We start from the raw sequence: 22,146 nt of genomic DNA, 5'->3' as shown, positions 1-22,146 counted from the left end.
CCCTTCACATTCTTAAACACTTCATAAACATATGCTATAACACCGATTTAATGATTACACATCCTTTATTAAGACTCAAAAATAGAATTTACATGGCTACATACAAGTGAATCACATACTCGTATAATACCAAGTCTAAACACATCCATTCATATTATTTTGGCTTTACCATTTTAATTACTCTTATACTCTTATCCCTAGTTCAATAGCATACCATTTAATCTCAACAAAATCAGCAAGCATACATATCATGATATCATCTAATCATATCAATCAAGCCAAATCATATAACCACTTCACAGGGCAATATCACATAACTTGGATAATTAGGCTTACCAGCCATGATCATCATAAGCCACATCTCATTGCTATATACAATGTACTAATATAAGCCAACATCTTGGCCAAATCATAAGAACACATATCAATAACTAAGTACCTATACATGCCACTCACTTGAAGATGTTTAAGATTCATCAATACCCCGAAAGTGATAGCTTGATAGTGTGATGCTGCCTCCGACGATCTCCAACCCCGAGCTAACCTGACAACACTAAAAGAAATGGAAAGGAGAGGGGTAAGCTTTATAGCTTAGTAAACCCGTACGAAAATAATAATAAGCAATTTATTAACGTGTTTTTTCCAAATTCTTACAACATGTTCTCATGGAAACACAATCGAAATTACACATAATTCCATTATTTGCTCATATTCTAGTCAAGCTATCTACTCGAGTCATAGTCACTAAATTTTTTATAACTTGAGTTAAGGAACTCTAAATTAAGATTCGCAAATTTTCCTTGAAACTAGACTAACATATATTCTTACCATAAAATTTATAGAATTTTTGGTCCAGCTAATAAGTATAGTTTATTCTTCAAATTTACCCCTGTTCTACTGTTTGACAACTTCGACCTTTCTTTACCAAAATTTATTTATCTCTTAGTACGGGATTCAGTTAATGTTCCTATCTATTTCTCTTGAAAATAGACTCATTTAGTCATATAAATTATAACCCATAATTATTCTTGTACAATTTTTAGTGTTTTTCCAAATTTAAGACAGGGGAGCCCAAAATCACTCTGACCATGTCTCACAAAAATTCAAATATCTCATAATATGAAATTATCTTGTTTACACTGTTTCCTCTATGTGAAACTAGGCTCAATAAGCTTTAATCTCATATCTTATTCAATATCTAATTCAATTTCCATAATATTTTGTGGATTCTCCAAGTCACATAACTGCTTCTGTCCTAACTGTTTTAGTGTAATATCATGATAACTATCATATGATGACATAATAACCATAATCATAAACATAAACATAGTTTATTAATCATTCAAAACCTTTATTACTCTTGTGGCAGCCCATATTTCTCTTTCATTTCACACATTTACTACCCATTTTACAACATGTCATGCATAGGTAAATTTTTAAACATGAAACCTAGTTAAAAATATGGGTAGAAATGAGTAGATCATGTCACGGGGACTTTAAAAATGCAAAGAACATTAAAAACGGGCTTGGAAACATTACTATTGAGCTTGGACGCTTAAAAACCCTAGCCATGGTGTTCTCCTTCGTTCACACGGCCATGGGGTAGAAGATGGACAAATTTTGGCTTTTAATTTGTCTTTTAGTCCATTTAATCACTAAATGACCAAATTACCCCTAAAGCCTTTCTTTGGAATTTTTACCATGCATGTCCATTTTTGTCCAAATTTTTAGAACTTGGTCAAATTACTATTTAAGGACCTTTAATTGATGATCCAATTCAATTTCATGTTAAAACTTCTAGAACACAAGTTTTACAATTTATTCAATTTAGTCCTTAACGTCAAATTAAGCACTTTTCACATAGAATTTCTTCATGAAATTTTCACACAATCATACACACATATCATAAACCTTATAACCATCATAAAATAATTATTTCTATATTGGATTTTGTGGTCTCAAAACCACTGTTCTGACTAGGCCATAATTCGGGATGCGACAAGGCATGCGCAAACAGCAAGGCTGGTGTGCAAGCAGGTGCACGAGTAGCAGGCAATAGCATCGTGCGAGGTAGGGGCTATGCACGTTGGAGCTTGTACGGGAGTTGCTGGGGAGCTGCACCAACTACTGCAATGGACTTGTACAGTTGCTGGTCGAACTGGAGCTGTTGGGTTGTGTTGTTGGCAGTGGTTAGGAGCTGTGGCATTAGGTGGGTTTGGATGCTAAGGCCAATGGTGGAACGGGTGTATGGGGAAGTTAGATGAATGGTGTGGATAATAGATGAAAGAGGTGGTGTTTAAAGTGATAGAGGGTAGGAGTTCAATTAGAATTCTTATAACAAATTAATAATAAAATATTCTAAGTCCTAATGTAATATAAAGGTAATAACAATTACTAAATAATGTAATGTATATTAAAATATTATTTGCTATTACTTTATTTATTAAGATAAATTTTATTAAAATATGATAAAATTTAAACTAATCCTAATTCTATACAAATTTGATAATAATTAATATAAATTATAATAAATATAATTATATATTAATTACTATCATCTTATCTATTAAAAATTAAATTAAAAACCTTTATTTAGTTGCCTTTATAAATATTAAAAAAGAGACATCTAATTTTAATATTTATAAAAGAACAACAAATTTTTCAAACAATTCAATTAAGTACCTAAACTTAAATGAAATTGAAAATTGACCTGCAATTAAAATTTGGATCGAAATTGACCCTTTTATTTGAAAAAGGAAAAAAATTACTTTTTCTATGTAGGGAATAATTTCTCGGAAGATTATGTTAAAATCAATTTCCACGAAAGATTGGAGGGGTCACAAGTGGTTCCGGTTAAGTTCCAATCTCTCAGACAAAATTTATTTTAACAAACTAATCCCAAAAATATACCCGAAATCATTTATTTAAAAAGAAAATGAGAAAAATTAAGTATTTGATGAACGAGATTTTATCTCGCTCAATTTTATCTCCCCATTAATGTTTTAAGTGTTAAGAATTAACTTAAAAATTACCTCCCTTACGTTGAAGTTCAACAACTCCATATGGGAATACTTGGTGAATTGTAAATGGACCAGACCAACATGATTTTAATTTACCTAGAAAGAACCTTAATTTGGAATTGAATAATAAGACTTACTGACCTGCTTCAAATTCTCAAACTCAAGTATTCCTTTATCTCTTTGTTCACCAGTTCAACTTGCCTATTCGTCTACGAATGGTAAGCTGTGGCAACCTTATGCTTCACTCCATGTTTGTTGAGTAACCATTTCAAACATTTGTTCACAAAATGGGACCCCTCATCACTAATGATGGCCTTAGGAGTTCCAAACCTTTTGAATACATCTTTTTGCAAAAACTTCATCACAACATTGGCATCGTTTGTCAGAATATGCCTCGGCTTGAATCCACTTAGACATGTAGTCTACTGCTGCCAATATATACTTGTGACCAAAAGACAGAAGGAAAGGACCAAGGAAGTCATACCCCAAGCATCAAATAAATCTACCTCAATGATGTTTGTTCGAGGCATTTCATTTCTGATGGTGATGTTTCCAACCCTTTAGCATCGATCACAACTCTTTACGTAAGCATACGTGTCTTTGAATAGCATTTGTAACACCCCAAACCTGGCCTGGACATTATGACCGGATCTGGCAATGTCACATTGAAGTGTTTTTCATAAAGTGTGATGTCGTTGAAAACCCCTTTTCTATTTAATATTTGAACAGTTTATTCACCCTCGTCGACTGCCCTAAAGGACTCAGTACAGTAACCTCACTCGTAGTGCTCTCAACCATGATACCCAAAGTCTCAGACACAATACAAGTTATATAGGAATGAGTAGACCCTATATCTATCAGTGCAATATAAGGTACATCATAGATAAAGAATGTACCCGTGATAACATCCTAAGCATCTTCATCCTCTCAACGACGTGCAGCATAAACCAGAGATAGCTGCCTCACCCCAGTATGACTAGCACCTCTACCTGGTGCCCATTAACCATGCACCAAACCATTACCACCTTTGGCTTGACCACGGCCTTTCGATGGTTGCTAACACTCCTCAGCGACTGTATAGTATCCACACCTATAGCTTGCATATGTTCGAGCCTCCGCGAACACTCTCTAATATGGTGCTCCAATGATCCATACCTCAAGCAAGCCCTAGTCCTTTTCCAGTACTCACCCTGATGACGTCTCCCATAATTAGCATAGGGCTGCGGTCCAGTAGCAGCAACAAGGGCTCCAACTCTGACTGGCCCATCAACTCAGCCCTTTTTCTTAGGCCTCAGAAAGGAACTTGAGGGCTCCGAATCCCTCTTGTTCCTAACTCTCTCCTTCTCACTGTTCTGTCATTCTGTGTGCTTCACTTCCTCGGCAATCTTCATCTTATCAACCAATGCAACAAAATCTCACTCCCTCTGTGGAGCTATCAGAACTCGTAAACTATCCTTGAGGCCATCCTCAAAACGAACACACTGCTTGTACTCGGTTGCCACCATCCCTCACGCATAACGGATTAATAACAAAAATTCAGCCTTATATTCAACCACTGATTTATTCCCCTGAGTCAGATTCAAAAACTCTCTCCCCCGGGCATCCACAAAACTAGCACCCATATACTTCCCCTGAAAAAAAGTCTTGAAAAATTCCCAGGTCAATCGGTCGGGCTGAGTGCCCTCTTTAACCGTAAGCCACCATTGGTAAGCTTCATCCCTCAGCAGTGACACTGCACCCTTTAGTTTATGCTCAGGGGTGCAATCGAGATCACCCATGATCCTCTCTGTGGCCTCAATCCAATACTCAGTCACATTAGGAGCAACTTCGAAAATACCCCTAAAAATCTCAGCTCCATTAGACCGGAGTCGTTCCGTAACAGACCCTTGGCCCACAGCACCAGTGTTGGGCCCAATGAACCTTTCCAAAATTTACATAATAGCTTGGGACAGTGCATCGTCCCCAACCGCATGATCATGAGACCCAGTCTCAGTCACAGGTGAAGTCGGTGCCTCCATAGCTTCTACATTAGGCATGTGGCTAGATGACAAAGACCTAGCCCGAGCACCTCCATGGCCTCCGCTGTGGCCTCTTGTACCCCTTCCGCGAGTACCTTTGGTGCTCATTATCGAATTGTGTTTTATCTGTATTAACAGTTTTATTTATCAGTTTACAGTTTCAGTGTTTATAAACAAATATTTTATGGGAAATAACATCAATATTTCAGAGTTCATTTTCATAGATCGCAGTCTTACTATAGTTTCTAGTTTACCCTAATTAGAGTATTTCAGTACAGTGTATTACCTATAGTAGTCTCAGGATTTCAATTTAAATAAATAAAAGTTTCAGAAGACTTACAGAATCGGTGCCGGAGACTCGGTGTACCATACATTCAATATAACATTCCAAAATACTTCAAATCATTTGAAACAATTCTTTTAGAAATTCTAAGTTTTAAAAGAAACCCAAATCCACAGCCGAGTTTTGCAACTTGGCTCTGATACCACTAAATGTAACACCCCAAACCTGGCCTGAACTTTACGGTCTAATCTGGCAATGTCACATTGAAGTGTTTTTCGTAAAGTATGATGTCGTTGAAAGCCCCTTTTCTATTTAATCTCTTGTGTGATCTTAAAGATGATTTTAAGACGTTCGTTCACTTTCAAAATGTGAGTCATTTGTCAAAAAGGTAGTCATATTAAAATGTCATTATTATATTTTTATTTTAAAAATGTTATTTCTTGTGGAAGCTCTTAAAATTGGTTGTGTGTTCGTGGTATCTCTGAAAAACATTTATCTTTTGAAAACCCACATCTTTTCCTACTACTAATAGTATTAAATCAAAAACCAATAGAAATTCCCAAATTAGAAATAAAATCCAAAGATGCCTTATTACAATAAAAATACCCAAAATAAAATTACTTATAATTTAAAAATAAAACAAGAAATTATGTGCGGTTGTGTGGCCACCTTTGAGTCCCTCGCAGCACCAATCCACCTAAGACTAGGGATTTCCTGTATAGATAAATAGATAGGTGAGTTATGAAAACTCAGTGTGTAATCCCATATCAAATAACCAAACAATGAGCATATACAGTCTGGGCCTAAGCCCAATTCAGTAATGGTTCAGTCTCAGTTATGGTCTTAGCCCATTTCAGTATTAGTATCAGTTTGGGCTTGAGCCTATCTCAGTGACAGTAACAGTACAGATATGCAATCGAGAGATCCTACCCAACTAGCCTCTACACTCCATCTCCGTCCAACCCTATACTCCATGTGGGGATATAATCAACCCACCCATCCCTATATTCCAAGTAGTACCGGTTGCGGCACTAAACAGTATTTGTAGCAGAGCTGCTAGTACAGTACACTTCCTCCAATCATAATAAAACCCACCTAATGCAAGACATCATGCATTATGTCATGTCATGTCATAATATCATACATGTACTCAATGCGTCTAAAATGGCATGCTTAAATACAATCATACATCACATAAGGGCAAATCAGTCATTTTACCGCATTGGGGCATAACAATCATTTTATCAATTAGGGGGTCTAGGTAAACTTACCGACACAACAGTAGGTCCACAGTCCTCTCGAGCGACCCGTACAACCTTAACAGTCCAACAGTGAATATGGGCTCAAGGTCCAGATTGCGGGCCCATGTGGGACCACATGCCCGTGTGGCCCATATAGCCCAGAATGGCCTTAGTTGTGTGGATTACACAGCTTGGCCCAATATTCTCCACACATCCGTGCATTTTACCCGTGTGGGACCCACATGCCATGAGGCCCACACTACCCATTTCGGCCCAACATGGCCTAATACAACCTCAGCCCATGAAATCACTCATGGCTGGCCTAAACGATTATACGCCCAAATTTAGTCATATAGACTACCACCCGAGCGAGCGCAGTCCGTGTAGGGTCATCATTTACTTATTCTAGCTTTTGCCGTTTACCATAGCCGAAGTTGTGTTTGTACACACCTGATAGGATTCTTGGTACGTAACGTCCTGAGATAAATCACACCTAAACAAATGACAATTCCACGCCCAACATTATCCATGCTTAGAACCAACAATACAAAAATAATCCCCAAAAGAAAACATTAACGTTACATACTTCCTGTAACACCCCTAACCCGTATCCATCACCGGACTAAGGTTAAGCGGCATTACCAAACATATCTAAACACTTCTCATTCATTTCATAAACATCATACCATCATAGTCAAACATCAACATGAGTCCCTTTCTTAGGTCAATGAGACCTTAAACATGAATTAGGAAGAGGTCGGGACTAAACCGAACATGTTCACAACTTTCAACACTTAGGAATTTTCTTTCTATTCTGTTAAGGTCACACGCCCGTGTGTGTAACACCCCGTACCCGAGACCGTTGCCGGAGTCGAACACGAGGTGCTAACGGACTTAATTCCTTACTTAAACAGCTCATACAATTCATTTTAAAATTTCCAGACGAGTGGCTAAGCGCATCACAGTCACTCTAAAATCATATCTCGAGTTCCAAAACTCAAATCCAATCTGTAAATTTTTCCGAAACTAGACTCATACATATATTTACTAATTGTTTTCTAGAATTTTTCTCGGCCAATTAGTACAGTTTATTAGTTAAAGTCTCCCTATTTCGAGGTTTGACTACTCGACCTTCATGCATTACGACTTAGATATCTCCTGCATGCAGGCTTCAATACTTATACCGTTTCTAATGAAACTAGACTCAAAAGGAATCTGTACATATAAAGCATGACTTCTAATTATCTCGATTAATTTATGGTGAATTTCCAAAGTCGAGCAGGGGATCCAGAAATTGCTCTAGCCTGTTTCACGAAAACTTAAACATCTCATAAAATACGGCTCATATGGTCGTTTCATTTCTTTCATATAAAAATAGAATCATCAAGATTCGATTACATAATTTATTCATTATTTAATTCCATTTCTACTATTTTAGTGATTTTCAAATTCACATCTTCTTCTTTGTCAACATCTATTTTAAGGTAAATTTTACCTATTTCATAGTTTTCCATGAATCAACTAGTAATTTGACATACATTATTTCCAAGTATAATCACAATTAGCCATGACATACGTAGCACCAATAGGACCATGATTGGCCATTCCAATGGCTAATCATTACCAAACATTTCCACACCACTTAATAACCATATCATAAGACCATATATACAAAATGATCATAATGTTATACTCAAAATATACAAGCCATTTTCGCATGGCTATCTGAATATACATTACCAAAAGATACTTAATTAACAACAAGGGTCAGCCCTATACATGCCATTATCAAGTTCAACTGAAGAGTACCAAAAAGTGGCTTAGATAGTGTGGATGACTTCGACTTTGACACCTCCTAGTTCGATAGCTGACGAACAAAATCTATATCTGAGAGAATTTAAGCAACAGAGTAAGCGCTTCGTTGCTTAGTAAGTTTATAAGTAAGGAACTCATTTGAAACAAAAACACAAAAGAAATAGCATTCATAAGGATAAAAATGCCTATGCACAAGATCACGTATTCGTTTTAATTTACACTTTTATCAATAGGTTTATACATTTGAAGTCAAACTTAACTAAATTTCATTTGATTCAATTTCATGTAGCTCGAGTGAGCTATAGACTTCATATAATCCTAAGAAATGGCGGAAGAGCATTATTCGATTATGTAATCACAACCGATAATTGTACCAAATTTTTCCAATGTATATCGATCCATACATGGTCATATTAGGGATTATGAGCACATTAATCGAATTATTACGACGAGTCGCACCTTTCCAAACATAAATACCTTGAATTTGGCTCGGATGTAACAACCAGCACAAATGCCTTGGGACTTAACCGGTTATAATAACCCGCACGGATGCCTTGGGACTTAACCGGTTATAATAACCCATACGAATGCCTTTGGGACTTAACCGGTTATATTTTTTTTCCCACTCATAGCTGCGGACCTTTAGTCGGATAGATTCTATCAATATACATATCATCATTCACATTTCAACTCCAAAGTTATACTCAAATTCACATGTTCATAACACCATTACGACTTAACTCCAAATGATCCTCACTATGAATCGCATACCCACATTAATTAATGAACAATTTTATTCAAGTGCCAACCAAAAATTTCGATTCATTTACCATATTCTTATAGGCATCTTTAATTATGTATACTAGAAGAGCCTACTTAAAAACTTACCTCGGTATATTGAAACGGTTGTGGATTGATTACTCTATTGCTTTCTCCTTTCCCCGATCTAACTTTGATCCCCCTTGCTCTTGAGCTTAATGAAGACTTGAAATGGCCGAATGGCTCCTTTCCTCCCAACTCCCCTTCACTTTCGGCCTTTTGGAATGAACAAGGTGAACACTTTGTTGTTTTCACCCACTTTCTATATTTTCTTTTTTTAATTCATGATATTATGCCATTTAGCTAATTAAAGTTAATAGAAAATTCATATTATATTATATAATTTGTAGCATGGCCGGCCACTACCTATAGTTTGGCTAATTTGACATGCAAGTACAAGCACTTTCCAACATATATTAATAGGCCACTTTAGCATTTGCCTAGCACATTTCTAAATTTTCTCATACAAGTCCTATTTAATAAATTTCACATACTATATACAAAATTTAAGCATGAATTTTTCACACATGCATATTCATATATAATAAGCATCAAATATGACTGTTAAATATTTTTATGACTCGGTTTCGTGGTCCCGAAACCACTTTCCGACTAGGGTCAATTTAGGGTTGTCACAATTCTCCCCCACTTAAGAAATTTTTGTCCCCAAAAATCTTACCGGTAAATAGATTTGGGTATCGTTCTTTAATAGAGTTCTCGGTTTCCCAAGTAGCTTCTTCGATCCCGTGTTTGAGCCATAACACCTTTACTAACGGAACCCTTTTGTTTCGCAACTCTTTCACCTCGCGAGCTAGGATTCGAATCGGTTCTTCTTCATAACTCAAATCAGGTTGAATTTCAACCTCTGATGGATTAATTCTGTGCGATGGATCGGATCTATAACGTCGAAGCATTGAGACATGAAAAACGTTGTGAATCTTTTCAAGTTCAGGGGGTGGAATCAATCTGTATGTGACTTGCCCAATTCGTTCGGATATCTCATACGGCCCGATGAATCTCGGACACAATTTGCCTTTACGGCCAAATCTGAGCACCTTTTTCCAAGGTGAAACTTTAAGAAACACTTTGTCTTCGACCTAATATCCAATGTCTTTTCGCTTTAAATCTGCATACGACTTCTGACGATCTGAAGCTGCTTTCAAACTTTCATGGATTACTTTTACTTTCTGCTCAGCATCTTTAATCAAATCAACCCCGAAGATTTTATTTTCACTAAGCTCGGTCCAAAACAACGGTGTACGGCATTTACGACCATACAAAGCCCCGTAAGGTGCCATCTTAATGCTTGACTAAAAACTATTGTTGTAAGCGAATTCAATCAAAGGTAAATACCGCTCCCATGAACCACTAAACTCAAGGATGCAACATCTCAACATATCCTCGAGTATCTGAATTATCCGCTCGGATTGAGATCAGGATCCATTACTATAAATAAACACATTTTTAACTGTCAGAAATCACCACACTATCAGATAAACACATAATGGCATGTATAGCTATTCCCCTACGTATTACGGTAGTCCTAGAATCGACTAAACCGTAGCTCTGATACCAATTAAATGTAACACCTCGTACCCGAGACCGTTGCCGGAGTCGAACACGAGGCCGTGTGCCTTACACGAGTATCAGACACACCCATGTGAACCAGCCGTGCCAAAACAGAGTGACCATACTGAATTTCACCCACGGCCAATAGGCAAGCCCGTGTGCTATGGCCGTGTGATACTAAGCTAGCTACTGACTTTAGCCCACGGTCATATGACACGCCCGTGTGTTAAGGCTGTGTAATTTTTAAGACAATATTGCTTTTCTTACATAGCTGCAAGCACGCCCGTGTCCCATGACCGTGTGGCACAATGTAGGCTTAGTTTAAGCCACCTTGCCACCCATTATGGGTCAACCTACAACAAGGAAACAAACATACATGTACAATCCAATCAACCATTCTTTATGCTAAAACATACATCATTCATGCCATAGTTGCAAATTAACATCACATATCATAAACCTTTCTCAACCATAAGTTCAAACACAAATTAGCCAAATCACATGGCTAAATATATATATCACAAAACATACTTCACAACTACTAGCCTATACATGCCATACTTCAAATATTTACATTTTCAAAAGTACCAAAATGAGATCGATAGTGTGGTGACGATCCTCGACTATCCCCGAGCCTTCAATAGCTACGATAACTGTAAAACAGACAATAATCACACATAATAAGCTTTCAAAAGCTTAATAAGCTCGTACTCAACACATTCATAGTATATAAACATAAAATGATAACCTATGAGGATTTGCACAATTTCAATCCATATAACTATATCAACTCAAAGAGATTCATATACATAACATCATCTACCACTTAGGCATTATACATAACTGAAGCTTCCCGTACTTATTCACTTTTGTACTTACCTCATGTTGAATGTTCTAAGACTTTCCATAAGTTATTCGTGTTTTACACATCATACACTTAGTACTATAAGGTTAGCAGAAGCTAAATATTTCTGCACACTTATTGCCATCTCAAATAACCGAGACTAAGTCGGTATCGCACACTTAGTGCCTCAAGTAGCCGAAGCTAATTAAATCGCACACTTAGTGCCAAAGCTAGTTTAAATCGCACACTTAGTGTCAAAGCTTCCGATTCATCACCATATTATCCAATTCAATTATATACAACCCATGTAGAATAAAGGCATCAAAACTTACTTAACATCACATTTTAAGTACGAACTTACCTCGTACTTGGAATTTGTTGACTCGGACTGTTTACTCTACAATCTTCGATTTCCCTCGGTCTAAGTCTAAATTCCTCTTTTCTTGATCTAAATGTACTCAAAATTAACACTTTTATTCACCAAATAATTCAAAACAATCTATATGTACACAATTAGAAAATTTTGCAAAATAGCCCTCATATTTTCACATTCGACACTTTAGTCCCTATTTCACAAAATCACAAAATACATATAATTTGCATATACACAAGCTTAGCCGAATTCTCCTTGTACTCATACTAGTCCACACATTTCATTTATTCCACATTTTAGTCCCTCAAAATAATATTTTCACAATTTAGCCCAAATTACTCAATTTCATCAAAAATCCAGAAACAAAACATTTAAACCCAACATCAAGCTTCCATAATTTATCAACTAATATCACAAAGCTCACATTTTCATCAATGGCACATTTCAAAATCATCACCAAAATCATAAATTGAAGTATGGGTTCGATAGTATACGAAGCAACGATTACAAAAACATAGAAATTATCAAAAATCGAGCAAAACACATACCTAATTCACCAATTCAAAGTGTCAAACCCTAAGTGAGCTTTCTCTTTTCTTTTTCTTTGTATTTTCGGTAGAATAGCATGAACAAATGGCTAATTTCATGCTTTTGTTTTATTTTAATTACTTAATAAACATTTTCCCATTTTGCCTTTTTATAAACAATTATAAAACCTTTTAATGAATGGTTGTTTTAGTCCATTAATAGTCCCAATGGACAAATAACAACATAAGGACCCTTACTTTAGAAAGCCAACTCAAATAGGCACTTTAACATCTAGCACTCTACTATTACATTTTATGCGATTAGGTCCTTTTTGCAAATTAAGCACACAAACAGTTAAATTTTCACACGAGATTTTTATACATGTCAATTCACTAATAATAGGCACAAAAACAATATAAAAATATTTTTCTAACTCGAATTTGTGGTCTCAAAACCACTATTCTGACTAAGGTCAAAATCAGACTGTTACAATTCTCCCCCTTTAGGGATTTTCGTCCCTAAAAATGTTACCGTGAAATAGATTTGGATATTGCTTTTCATAGCATTTTAGACTCCCACGGTGCTTCTTTAATACCGTGCCGATGCCACATCACATTAACTAATGAAATCTTCTTATTACGTAACTCTTTAACCTCTTGAGCTAAGATTCGAATCAGTTTTTCTTCGTAGGTCATATCAGACCAAATTCAATCTTAGATGAAGGAATTACATGCGAAGGATCAGATCTGTACCGTCGAAGCATCGATACATGAAATGCATTATGAATCTTTTCTAGTTCTGGTGGCAACAACAATCTATATGCAACCGGCACAATATGCTCGATAATTTCATACGGCCAGATAAATCTTGGACTCAATTTACCTTTTCTACCAAATCGAAGCACTTTCTTCCACAGAGACACTTTCAAAAATACTTTTTCACCGATATCAAACTCAATATCTTTTCTTTTCAAATCTGCATATGATTTTTGACGATCAGAAGTTGCTTTCAAACTATCTTGGATCACTTTCACTTTCTGTTCAGTTTCCTTTATCAAATCAACCCCATGAATCTTATTTTCGCTGAGCTCTGTCCAATACAAAGGTGTACGAAATTTATGACCGTATAAAGCTTTGTATGGTGCCATTTTTATCCTCAACTGGAAATTGTTATTACAAGCGAATTCAATCAAAGGTAAATATTGTTCCCACGTACCTTCAAACTCAAGAATACAACATCTCAACATATCCTCGAGTATCTGACTAATCCATTCATATTGACCATCTGTTTGCGGATGATAACAAGTACTAAAATGCAATTTAGTACCCAGATCATCTTGTAATTTCTTCCAAAATCTCGATGTGAATCTAGATCTCGATCTGATACTATAGATAATGGCACACCATGCAATCTCACTATATAAGAAATGTATAATTCAGCTAATCTATCAAGTGAATAATCAGATCAAACCGGAATAAAATGAGCTAATTTTATCAAACGTTCAACTACAACCCAAATGGCATCTTTCTTCCTCGGAGATAGAGGTAAACCCGACACAAAGTCCATGGTCACTCGATCCCATTTCCACTCCGGAATCATAATCGGTTGTAGTAACCCAGTCAACACTTGATGTTCAGCTTTAACTTGCTGACATATCAAACATTTAGAAACAAATTCAGAGATATCTCTTTTCATTCCAGACCACCAATAATGTTGTTTCAAGTCATTGTACATTTTAGTACTGCCTGGATGCACAGATAACAGACTACTGTGAGCTTCACTCAGAATCATTTGAATTAACTCAGGATTTCTTGGAATGTAAATCCTATCTCGAAATCTTAAGCAATTATCTTTATCGGCTCTAAATTCTGAATCAGTCTCTACATTACATTGAGCTCGTTTAGCTAAAATCTCATTAACAATTTTTTGAGCTTCAATAATCTGTTGTAAAAACAAAGGTCTTGCTTTCAATTCAGCTAAAACTGAACCATCATCAGACAGAACTAAATGAGCATTCTTTGCATACAAAGCAAATAACGATTTTTGACTCAAAGCATCTGCAACAACATTTGCTTTTCCTGGGTGATAACCAGTCACAAGTTTGTAGTCTTTCAACAATTCTAACCATATTCTTTGTCGCAAATTCAAATATTTCTGAGTCATCAAATACTTTAAACTCTTATGATCATAAAATACATGACATTTCTCCCCAACCAGATAGTGACGCCAAATCTTCAAAGCAAATACAATAGCAGCTAACTCGAGGTCATGAGTTGGATAGTTCTTTTCAGGCGGCTTTAGTTGTCTCGATGCATAAGCTATAACTTTCCCTTCTTGCATTAAAACACATCCCAAACCAATCAACGAAGCATCACTATAAATCACAAATTCTTTACTCGATTCAGGTTGTACCAATACCGGAGCTTCAGTCAACACGACTTTCAACTGATTAAAGTTGTTTTGGAATTTTTTAGACCACTCAAACTTCACATCTTTCTGGAGCAATTTTGTCAACGAAGTCGCAATCATCAAGAAACCTTTTACGAATTTTTTATAGTATCCAGCAAGTCCTAGAAAACTGTGGACTTCTGAAACATTTCTCGGAGGTTTCCAAACCAAAATAGTTGAGATTTTACTCGGATCAACTTGAATACCAGAGGCTAACACAATATGACCTAAGAAACCAACTTTTGGCAACTAGAATTCACATTTACTAAACTTTGCAGACAACTGTTTATCTTGCAGAGTCTGTAGCACTATTCTCAAATGCTTGGTGTGTTCAGATTCATCAGGTGAATAAATCAATATACCATTAATGAATACTACAACAAATTGATCTAAATATGGTCTAAAAATTCTATTCATCAAATCCATAAAGATAGCAGGCGCATTAGTCAATCCGAAAGGCATAACTAAAAATTCATAGTGGCCATACCTCTTTCTAAAAGCAGTCTTCGGAATATCAGAATCTTTCACTCTTAGTTGATAATATCCCGATCTCAAATTTATTTTCAAAAACACAGTAGCTCTTTTCAACTGATCAAACAAATCATCAATTCGGGGTAAAGGATATGTATTCTTGACAGTCACTTTATTCAATTGACGATAATCTATACACATTCTCATCGTACCGTCTTTCTTTTTCACAAATAAAACTGGAGCACCCCAAGGTAAGAAACTCGATCTAGCAAATCCTCAATCGATCAATTCTTGCAACTAAGACTTTAATTCTTTTAACTCGATTGGAGCCATTCTATACAGAGCTATCAAAATCGAACTAGTACCAGGTATCAATTCTATACCAAATTCTACCTCTCTAACTGGAGGTAATCCCGGAAGTTCTTCAGGAAACACATCAGGAAACTCACAGATAACAGGTACAGATTCAACTTTCTGTTCCGACATATTTGAATCAATCACGTATGCAAAATAAGCCTCACAACCCTTTCTAACAATACCCAATGTTTTGATAGAAGATATCACAGTAGGTAACCTATTCAAATCACTAGATTCAACTCTGATTATTTCATCATTCTTACATCTCAAATCAATAGTTTCCCGTTTGCGATTCATCACAGCATCATGCAAAGTTAACCAATCCATTCCTAGAATAATATCAAACTCATCAAAAGGTAAAAACATCAAATCAGCTGGAAAACAATTGTCTCAAAACATTAATGGACAATTCTTGCAGACTTTATCAACCAAGACACATTTGCCTAGGGGGTTTGAAACTCTAACTACTAATTCAGTGGACTCTACAGACAAAGTCTTACTGTTCACTAAGTTCATACATATATACGAATGTGTTGATCCAGGAACTATCAAAGCAATCACAGAAGTATCATAGAGAGTAAATGTACCCATAATCACATCTGGCGATGAAGCTTTCTTACGAGCTCGAATAGCATACGCTTTAGCAGGTGCACGAGCCTTAGATCTAATAGCTGTGTTTTTCATTCCTCTTTGACTACCACTTACATTTCTTGTATTTCTAGGAGGTCTACCACGAGAAACATTACTACTTTGTCTCGGATTCTAAACATTATCCTTTTTAGCTAAATCTGGGCTTTCTTTAATAAAATGGTTTCTCGAACTACAACTATAACAAGCTCGATTATTACATTTTCCCCAACATTCACTAAAGTGTTGTCTTCCACAATGCTCACATTCAGGCCTTTCATTTTTTGCATTATCAACACTAGAAACAGACGTGGCTAAAGATTTGTAATTTGATTGCAATCTAACACGATCTCTATTTGAATATCCCACACTAGACTTTGAATGACTACTATCATCTCTAATCTTCTTGGATCTAGATTGAAATGATTTGCCCGATAATCTCTTTTGTATATCTCTAGCTTCAAACTTAACCTTTCTTTTCTCTTTCCCAATATCCTCCGCTTTACATGCTTGTTCAACAAGCACCACAAATTCTTTGATTTCCAGAATCCCAACTAACAAGCGAATATCTTCGTTCAAGCCGTCTTCAAATCTCTTTCACATTATTGCTTCTGAATATACACATTCACGGGCATACTGACTCAACCTTACAAATTCTCGCTCATATTCTGTAGCAGACATATGGCCTTGCTTAAGTTCAAGAAACTCTTTACGTTTTTGATCAATAAATCTCTGTCTGATGTATTTCTTTCAAAATTTGGCTTGGAAGAAATCCCATGTAACATGTTCACTCGGAACCACTGATGTCAAAGTCTTCCACTAATGATACGCCGTGTCTCTCAAAAGTGAAACAGCGCATTTTATACATTCTTCGATACTCAGGGAAAATTCATCAAACACTCTTATTGTGTTCTCTAACCAAAATTCAACCTTTTCCACATCATCACTTATTGTAGCTCGAAATTCTTCAGCTCCATATTTTCTAATCTTGTCAACTGGTGGTCTACTCAACTGTTCTAAATTCACTCGTGGCATATCTGAAGTTTGAGGAGGATTAACCGGGGGTAGAGATTGTTGTACAGCCAGATTGGTTCTAATATATTGGGTGAACCAATCGTTCATCATGTAATAGAAGGCTTGCTTAGCCTCGCTATCACGGCTACTCATAGCTGGTCGGGAATCATCTTGCACTATCCCTTGCGTGGGAGCAGGCGCATTGGTTTCAACATCGTCAGATACAGCTCTATCGGGATCCATTTGCTATATAAAAGTACATTTCAATGTCAGGAGTCATCAAACTATCACAAATTCAAATAAATGGCATGTATAGCTAGACTGAAATACGCTATGGTAGTCCTAAAACCGACTAAACCATAGCTCCGATACCAATAAAATGTAACACCCCTAACTCGTATCCATCGCCAGACTAAGGTTAAGCGGCATTACCAAACGTATCTAAACACTTCGCATTTATTTCATAAACATCATAGCATCATAGTCAAACATCAACATAAGTCCCTTTCTTAGGTTAATGAGACATTAAACATGCATTAGGAAGAGGTTGAGACTAAATCGAACATGTTCACAACTTTCAACACTTAGGAAATTTTTTTCTATTCTGTTAAGGTCACACGCCTGTGTGACCAGGCCTTGTGCCTTACACGGGTATCAGACACACCCATGAGAACCAGCTGTGCCAAAACGGAGTGACCATACTGACTTTCACCCACGGCCAATAGGCACGCCCATGTGCCATTGCCGTGTGATACTGAGCTAGCTATTGACTTTAGCTCACAGTCATATGACACGCCCGTGTGTCAAGGCCGTGTAATTTTTAAGAGAATAATGCTTTTCTTACACGGTTTCAAGGGATGCCCGTGTCCCCTGACCGTGTGGCACAATATAGGCTTGGTTTAAGCCAACTTGCCACCCATTATGGGTCAACCTACAACAAGGAAACAAACATACATGTACAATCCAATCAACCATTCTTTATGCTAAAACATACATCATTCATGCCATAGTTGCAAATTAACATCACATATCATAAACCTTTCTCAACCATAAGTTCAAACACAAATTAGCCAAATCACATGGCTAAATATATATATCACAAAACATACTTCACAACTACTAGCCTATACATGCCATACTTCAAATATTTACATTTTCAAAAGTACCAAAATGAGATCGATAGTGTGGTGACAATACTTGACTATCCTCGAGCCTTCAGTTGCTACGATAACTGTAAAATAGAAAATAATCACACAGAATAAGTTTTCAAAAGCTTAGTAAGTTCGTACTCAACACATTCATAGTATATAAACATAAAATGATAACCTATGAGGATTTGCACAATTTCAATCCATATAACTATATCAACTCAAAGAGATTCATATACATAACATCATCTACCACTTAGGTATTATACATACCTGAAGCTTCCCGTACTTATTCACTTTTGTACTTACCTCATGCTGAATGTTATAAGACTTTCCATAAGTTATTCGTGTTTTACACATCAGTACACTTAGTACTATAAGGTTAGCTGAAGCTAAATATTTCTGCACACTTAGTGCCATCTCAAATAACCGAGACTAAGTCGGTATCGCACACTTAGTGCCTCAAGTAGCTGAAGCTAATTAAATCGCACACTTACTGCCAAAGCTTCCGATTCATCACCATATTATCCAATTCAATTATATACAACCCATGTAGAATAAAGGCATCAAAACTTACTTAACATCATATTTTAAGTACGAACTTACCTTGTACTCAGAATTTGTCGACTCAGACTGTTTATTCTACAATCTTCGATTTCCCTCGATCTAACTCTAAATTCCTCTTTTCTTGATCTAAATGTATTCAAAATTAACCCTTTTATTCACCAAATAAGTCAAAACAATCCATATGTACACAATTAACACATTTTGCAAAATAGCCCTAATATTTTCACATTCTACAAAATCACAAAATACACATAACTTGCATATACACAAGCTTAGCCGAATTCTCCTTGTACTCATACTAGTCCACACATTTCATTTATTTCACATTTTAGTCCCTCAAAATAATATTTTCACAATTTAGCCCAAATTACTCAATTTCATCAAAAATCCCAAAAAAAAAAACATTTAAACCCAACATCAAGCTTCCATAATTTATCAACTAACATCACAAATCTCACATTTTCATCAATGGCACATTTCAAAATCATCACCAAAATCGTAAATTGAAGCATGGGTTCGATAGTATACAAAGCAACGATTACAAAAACATAGAAATTATTAAAAATTGAGCAAAACACATACCTAATTCACCAATTCAAAGTGTCGAACCCTAAGTGAGCTTTCTCTTTTCCTTTTCTTTTTATTTTCGGTGGAATAGCATGAAAAAATGGCTAATTTCATGCTTTTGTTTTATTTTAATTACTTAATAAACATTTTCCCATTTTACCTTTTATAAACAATTATAAAACCTTTTAATGAATGGTTGTTTTAGTCCATTAACATTCTCAATGGACAAATAACAACATAAGGAACCTTAATTTAGAAAGCCAACTCAAATAGGCACTTGAACATCTAGCACTCAACTTTTACATTTTATGCGATTAGGTCCTTTTTGCAAATTAAGCACAGAAACAGTTAAATTTTCACACGAGATTTTTACACATGTCATTTTACTTATAATAGGCACGAAAAAAAATATAAAAATATTTTTCTAACTCAGATTTGTGGTCCCAAAACCACTATTCTGACTAAGGTCGAAACTGGACTGTTACACTTCCACTACTTCAACCGATGTATCCTACAAAACTGCAGGTAAACCAAGTTCAGTGCGATTTGCTGCTACCAAAGAAAGTTTAACACAACGAAGAGTCAGAACTCTAACGTAATTTAACAATTGAAACCACACCCTCGCCTCCTACCAAAGACTTATCGAACCAACGGGAAACAGGAGTTGAGAGCAAGAGAAAGAATAGATTCGACAAAAAGAAATAAAGGGAGAAAATGGCAATAAGAGGAATGTTCGGCCAAAGAGAGCAACTAAAAAAATAGCAATGAGACAGAGAAGAACATGATGGGCACTCACGGAGGAGATGAAGACAAGAAAAAACAATTGAGGCAACAACTTGATGATAATGGCAGCAACAAAATTAACCAATAAGAAAAGAAAGCAGTTAAGATACGGCTAGGGAACAGAAAGAAACCAATAGCAAAATCGATAGAGAAAGAGGGCTTGAGGAAGAAAGAAGAGGAGAAGAGGGAAAAAATAAAGGCAGTAAAAGAATTCAGCAAGGGAGAGAAGCAAAAGAATTCGGTAAGGGAGATAATAGTTGACCGAATGTTGAGAGAACAAGAGCCAAATCGAAATTTTGAGGAAGAATCTAATTTCGGCACCACTACTACCTCAATCCCTTTATCCACTCCTCAAAACTCTCCTCCAATCTCTCAACCATCCAATTTGAACTCCTATCAAACTCTTCAGTAGTTTAGGTTGACTAGAACTTCCGCACGGCCTTAGCAGCAAAATAAAATGCTCCCACTGGTCAAAGCAGGACTCGAACCTTAGACCTCAAGGCACAACAACATGCCACCTATCCCCTAGACCAGCAGGCCCTTTCTGACATAAAATACCCACATTTATTTAAAATCCTACTGACTAGGGACATGTTTTATTCATATAAAAACAAAACTTTTTCACAAGCTAAGGCTTGAACCTAAGACTTTTCAGACACTTCCCAGAATACTTAACTACTGAAGCAGATACACAGTTGTGTCACAAACATACAAAAATAAATACTTAGAATTTTGGGGCGTTACAGCTAAGATCATAGTAGCCCTTATGCTATGCATCGTGGTAGAAACAAGATGTACCAAGACCTTCATGAGTAATATTGGTGGTCGGGTCTTAAGCGTGAAGTTACTGACTTCGTGGGTAAATGTCTGACTTGCTAGTAGGTTAAGACTGAACTTCAATTACCTTCAGGATTGCTTCAGCCAGTTAAAATTCCACTTTGGAAGTGGGAGAGAGTAGCTATGGACTTTGTTAGTTGGCTGCCCCTAACGTCGACTAAGAAGGACTCAGTATGGGTCATTGTGGATCGATTGACCAAATCTGCCCATTTCATACCAGTTCGTACCGATTACTCTTTGCAGAAGCTGGCAAAACTGTATGTATCTGAGATAGTAAGACTGCATGGGGTACCAATTTCCATAATATTTGATAGGGATCCTCGCTTCACGTCTTGGTTTTGGAATCTGATAGGGATCCTCGCTTCACGTCTCAGTTCTGGAAGAAGTTACATGAAGCTTTGGGTACAAGGTTGGACTTTAGTACTGCATTCCATCCTCAGACACATGGTCAGTCAAAATGGGTGATTTAGTTACTGGAAGACATGTTAAGTTTGCTTATAACAATAGCTACCAGTCTAGCATACAGATTTCACCTTACAAGGCATTATATGGTCGTAGGTGTCGTACACCTTCGTCTTGGACTGAGTTGGGCGAGCGGTGTGTTCTGGGCCCTGAATTAGTTTCTAATACCGAGGATAAACTTAAATTAATTTAGGAACAACTGAAGGCAGCATCAGACAGACAGAAGTCATTTGCGGATCCGAAACGTTAGGAGATTGGGTATTCTGTAGGGGACTTCATTTTTCTCAATGTCTTTCCATAGAAGAAGGTACTGAGGTCTAGACGGAAGGGCAAGTTGAGCCCTAGGTTTATTGGG

The sequence above is a fragment of the Gossypium arboreum genome, chromosome 6 (genome assembly GCF_025698485.1).
Source record: "Gossypium arboreum isolate Shixiya-1 chromosome 6, ASM2569848v2, whole genome shotgun sequence".
Classification (NCBI taxonomy): Eukaryota; Viridiplantae; Streptophyta; class Magnoliopsida; order Malvales; family Malvaceae; genus Gossypium; species Gossypium arboreum.
Note: the sequence above shows the minus strand (reverse complement) of the source record.